General features: G+C 45.4%; 1 protein-coding gene across 1 annotated transcript in view; it reads right to left on the bottom strand.

The window, feature by feature from the left end:
* Positions 1-1,673, bottom strand: part of TRAF3 (TNF receptor associated factor 3) — a 175,113-nt gene extending 173,440 nt beyond the window's left edge. Inside the window, exon 1 of the mRNA XM_082242670.1 lies at positions 1,331-1,673. The gene's annotated coding sequence lies outside the window, so the exon portion shown is untranslated. The remainder of the gene's footprint in view (positions 1-1,330) is intronic.
* Positions 1,674-6,000: the final 4,327 nt, after the last annotated feature.

Below are 6,000 nucleotides of genomic sequence, written 5' to 3' on the forward strand. Positions count from 1 at the left end.
AAAATAAGCAAAGGAGTTTATACTGATATAAAAAATATTTTAAAGAAAAATGTCACTTCTAAGAGCAGCTAAAATTGGGATATTTTTTTTTTTGTAGCCCCGTTACACATCCTGTATACGTAATGATGGAATGCATGAAAGTCTTATCATCAACAGGCAAAGGGGAAAAAAATGATATTGGTGAGTCCCATGTGATTACATTCCAGATGTATTATAATACAAGCTCCTTTTTTATTTTACTGTCTATATAACTCTCATAATGAATCGTTTCCTTTCTTTTTTTTTTTTTTTTTTCTGGATGACACAGCATCCGGATTCTGCAACAACGCTTACATACTATGCCAAAATATGACCAATTGTAGAATCATGTTACTGTTGGGTTACATACCTGATACTTCACTTCTGGCTAAATTGTATGTACGCTAATCTGAACACTTTTTCTCGGACACAATATATTTTAAAATGAATAATAATCGCAATCAATATATATATATATTTTTTTTTTTCTTATATATACATGCACTGCAGTCAAATTTTGAATGTGATACACGTCAGTAGAAAATACATTTATATATATATATATATATATATATATATATATACATATACACACACACAGTGAAGTCAGTGAAATAAAAAAAATATATATATTATATCAGTTTTTATTTCACTGACTTCACTGTGTGTGCTTATATATATATATATATACATATATATAAAAACACACATATACTGAAGTCAGTATATATATATATATATATATATATATATATATGTGTGTGTGTGTGTGAAGTCAGTGAAATAAAATAAAAACTGATATTTATAAAAAAAAAATATATATATATATATATATATATATATATATATATATATATATATAAAAAAACACACACACACACACACTCTCTTTCCAAGGGTGCATATACAGCACTCTTGTGTGCCACCCTAGTTACCAATCCACTCTGGCCAAAAGTGCCCGCTTGTCCATGCCAACCAGCAGCCTCACCAAGCCCGTAGAGGTGGACCTGTGAACCTGGCACACACTGTATTAACCTCCCTGCAGCCCCTTAGCCAAGTGCCAGAAAAGCTCTCTGCATCTATCTGTGCCAACATGGGCACTGCCAACTGCAGCAAAAAAAAAAAAAGGGAAAAAGCCAGTCTCAGCAGTGCACACTACAGGCAAAACCAGTTAGGAATATAAGAAGGCATTGATAGAATGTGAAGACCATGCAAAGCAGTTGATTTTCCTCTAGTGCCACCCACCTGCCATTCACACACGCATCGGAAGGTCAATGGATGTGTGTGCCCCACTGCACAAGTGCACACCTACCTTTTTCTCACTTTGCTAAATTCAGTGCTGGCCCTTAGCATTAGAGGTCCTGGCTCCATTGTCAGGAGAGGTAAAAAAAAAAAAAAAAAAAGAAAGAAGAATAGAAATAAATGCAAATTAAATGTCTAGGTGAAGGCAGCGGTGATTGCAATCTTGCTGGCACAGTGCTCTGCGATCTGGCTGATCAGGTAGGTGTAAGTAGCAGCAGCCACATACTAGTTGCTCAGCAGAAGGTACCATGTCATCTGCAGGCTGCATGGAGGAAGGAGCTGACCGCAGTGCTGAGGTCACAGCAGCCACATCTGCAGCAGATGCATGCCCTATAGCAGTCAGCATAGCACCCATACATAGCCCTACTGGGCTGAGGAAGGGGAGGGAGGGGTGGAGTGCCACAGCTGCACAGGGGTATTGATTGCTTAAATGAATTTCCTCAAAGGATGCTGAGCAGAGCACAGGCACCCCACCCCCCTTTTCTGTGAACAATGGTGGAATCCAGGAGGAAAAAAAAAAAAAAAGACAGGAGGCAATAATTCTGCAAAGGATCCTCTGTGTGTGCTGGGAAAGCGGTTTGAAATATGTAGTTACAATGTAACACTAGCAGCCGCAGCAGGTCGGATGAGGACAGCATGAAATTTGGAAACGTTTTTATTTTTTCATTTTTTTCTTGCTGCGAAATACTTTTGTCATCAATCTGACTCTCATTCTTAAAAGCTGAACTCGGAGAAATGAAAAGTACCCTTGGGCCTCCTTCACACGGGCAGCTGGGGGGCACTAAAAACAGGCAACTAAGCTGCATTTTTTTCCAGCCCCCGGACGTCCACCTAAAGGCTAAAATAAAGCCGCGGGAGGCTGTACATATGCCTTGGCCGTGGTAAATTTAACGCAGCATGTTTAGATGACAGGCAGCGCACTGCAAACTCCACCGCAGCAAATTTATCGCAACATGTTGAGAATGACAGGCAGCGCCCCTCAAACTCCACCGCCGCAAATTTAACACAGCATGTTGAGTTGACAGACAGCGCCCGTCAAACTGCAACGCAGCAACGCAGCAACGCAGCAACGCAGCATGTTGAGTTGACAGGCAGCGCCCCGCAAACTCCACCGCAGCAAATTTAACGCAGCATTTTGAGCAGACAGGCAGCGCCCCTCAAACTCCTCCGCAGCAAATTTAACGCAGCATGTTGAGCGGACAGGCAGCGCCCCTCAAACTCCACCGCAGCAAATTTAATGCAGCATGTTGAGTTGACAGGCAGCGCCCCGTCAAACTCCACTGCCGCAAATTTAACGCAGCATTTTGAGTTGACAGGCAGCGCCCCTCAAACTCCTCCGCAGCAAATTTAACACAGCATGTTGAGCAGACAGGCAGCGCCCCTCAAACTCCACCGCAGCAAATTTAATGCAGCATGTTGAGTTGACATGCAGGCAGCGCCCCGTCAAACTCCACTCCCGCAAATTTAACGCAGCATTTTGAGTTGACAGGCAGTGCCCCTCAAACTCCTCCGCAGCAAATTTAACGCAGCATGTTGAGCAGACAGGCAGCGCCCCTCAAACTCCACCGCAGTTAATTTAATGCAGCATGTTGAGTTGACAGGCAGCGCCCCGCAAACTCCACCGCAGCAAATTTAACGCAGCATGTTGAGCAGACAGGCAGCGCCCCTCAAACTCCACCGCAGTTAATTTAATGCAGCATGTTGAGTTGACAGGCAGCGCCCCTCAAACTCCACCGCAGAAAATTTAATGCAGCATGTTGAGTTGACAGGCAGCGCCCCTCAAACTCCACCGCAGCAAATTTAACGCAGCTTGTTGAGTTGACAGGCAGCGCCTCTCAAACTCCACCGCAGCAAATTTAACGCAGCATTTTGAGTTGACAGGCAGCGCCACTCAAACTCCTCTGCAGCAAATTTAACGCAGCATGTTGAGCAGACAGGCAGCGCCCCTCAAACTCCACCGCAGTTCATTTGATGCAGCATGTTGAGTTGACAGGCAGCGCACCTCAAACTCCACCGCAGCAAATTTAACGCAGCATGTTGGGTTGACAGGCAGTGCCCCTCAAACTCCACCGCAGCAAATTTAACGCAGCACGATGATGAGATGACAGGCAGCGCCCCTCAAACTGCACCGCAGCAAAGTTAACGCAGCATGTTGAGTTGACAGGCAGCGCCCCTCAAACTGCACCGCAGCAAAGTTAACGCAGCATGTTGAGTTGACAGGTAGCACCCCATCAAACGCTGCCAGTCAACCAAATAGGGCCACATCGCAACCGCGAGCCAACTGCTTGACTCGCATTTGCAGCGCATTAGGTTGAAAAGCAGGTATTCAAGGTGACAGCAGGGTCGTCTCCTGAACGTCTGAGAGCTGCTTAGCCGAACTCTAGGCTAATCAAAGGTGATCTCCAGAGAAATAAAAAAAAAAAAAAAAAACACTCTTGCAGTGGAACACTCCCTGCACTTCAAGGATTAAATGCCTAATTTTTGCCTAGGGTAACATAAAAATAAGTTTTCCTGTACCTTATTCCTTGCTTCCCCAGGCTCCTCCTCTCCTTGGAAGCGGTTCCCCAAAGCTGCTTCTCTCCGGCACTCCATCCATAAGTCGCACTCTGATGTCATTACAGACAATGTAGAAGCAGCAGTCCTGCATTCTAGGTGGAGGACACTAAAGGTGCCGCCCACCACCTGAAGCGACGGCTGCCGGAGGATGCCAGGAAAAATCTAGGTAAAACCACTTTTAATGGTACCTTAGGCAACAAATGAGCTTCTAAATCCTTGTAGTTTTGGTAAAAAACAAATCCCAATAAGTGTATATTGATTGGTTTGCACAAAAGTTATAGCGTCTATAAACTATGGGATATTTTTATTTTATTTTTTTCTTACTAGTAATGGCGGTGATCAGCAACTCATAGTGGGACTGTGATATTGCGGCGAACAAATTGGACATTAACTGACACTTTTGACACTTTTTGGGGACCAGTGACACAATTAAAGTGATCAGTGCTAAAAAATATGCACTGTCACTGTACTAATGGCACTGGCAGGAAAGGTGTTAACATCAGGGGGCGATCAAAGGGTTAACTGTGTGCCTAGTTGGTGTTTTACTACTGTGGGGGAGGTGCTTGTATTAGGAGAAGGCATGGATCGGTGCCCCTGCTTTGCAGCAACACAGGATCCATGCCTTCTGTACTGACAGAACAGCGATCTGCCTTGTTTACATAGACAGACCGCCATTCTGCCTGCGTACCGAAGCATCATCGGGTGCCGGCAGACATTGAGTCCGCCGCACCCATCGATCAGCTCCTGCTGCATCTAACCACAGTGGGAGGTGGCTGCTGGCAACGCACGACCCGAGACCCCGAAGTGCAGGGTAACGTACTAGGTACATGATTCTGTGCAGCAGAGCAGCCTTGCCGCCATATATGTAAGTTATGCGGTCGGCAAGCGGTTAAGGTGGTATTTAATCCAAAAGCAAACAATTTATTGCAGCTTACCAATTCTTGGATGTGGTGGCTGCATACATTTAAGTTTTCTTTCTTCTATTTTCATTTGGTGATCTGGCCAGTAAGTCAGTTGTTTTTTTTTTAAAAGAACAAGCCCTCCAGCAGAATGTCTCAGAGATGAGACAAACCATTTAACACTGGTAGGGGGTGCTTGCAATGAATAGCTTTTTTTATTGATGCAAAACCTTTATCCCAAACAGGGGCGTAACTACAGGGGTTGCAACTGCAACCGGGCCCCATGCTCCAGGGGGCCTGTGTGGCTCCCCTGTACACCTGGATTGGATAGGAGGGGCGGCGGGGGCAGCATGTAGAGAAATCACTGTCCTCTTTTTTCCTCCTGTAGCTGCAGGAGGAAAATGAAGGAGATTGGTTCCTCTGTACGCTGCCCCCGCCGCCCCTCCTATCCAGTTCACTTGTGTTCTGCTGTCTCTGGGCCCCTGTGTGCTCCCCTCTCCTGCAGGTGGCCCACTGCAGAACTTGTGAAAGGGTCCTGCTGCGGGACCGTAATAAAGAGCCCCACAACGAGAGTAAAGTTCCCCGGCCAGGGGTCCGGGGGGCCCTTCATAGTTTCTTGCACTGGGGCCCTGAAGGTTCTAGTTACGTCTCTGATCCCAAAGGGAACAAAACTTCCTGTAACTTTGCTGTAATTGCTTATAAAGTATTAACTGGAGTATAGCTTCAACTTGTTATGCCTCGTACACACGCAACGATTATCGGCCGACCGATCGGCCGTCTTTTGTCCAGTGTTGTTGTGTTGGTTGAAATGTGCTCTTTTTATCGGCCGAAAAGTCGGAGTCGGTTGTAGAAAGCATCATACTAACAAGCCGAAAATCGGCCAAACGGACGTTGGCCGAAAATTCACGGCCAACTATCGATGCGTGTGTACGAGGCATTAGTGTATCTAAATCTGCTAGTATATCTAACACTCCCCTCTCCCCCCAGATTAACAGTGCTGCTGTCCAAAGGTGCCCCCTGTGCTTCTTCATCCAGAGTGGGGGTACTATAATAACAGGAGGTGAGTTACTGTCCAGATCATCAGGTCAAAATTGAGGGGAAAAAAGGCTAAAAAAAAGGAAAATGAATGTAAGCCCCACGGCTAATGATTGGTGAGCTGCAATACGCTACATTTTTGATTTTGGGTTTAACACTGCTTTATGACACTGGGGCTACCAGTTATCTA

This window comes from Pelophylax lessonae (genome assembly GCF_965119305.1).
Source record: "Pelophylax lessonae genome assembly, chromosome: 13".
Classification (NCBI taxonomy): domain Eukaryota; kingdom Metazoa; phylum Chordata; class Amphibia; order Anura; family Ranidae; genus Pelophylax; species Pelophylax lessonae.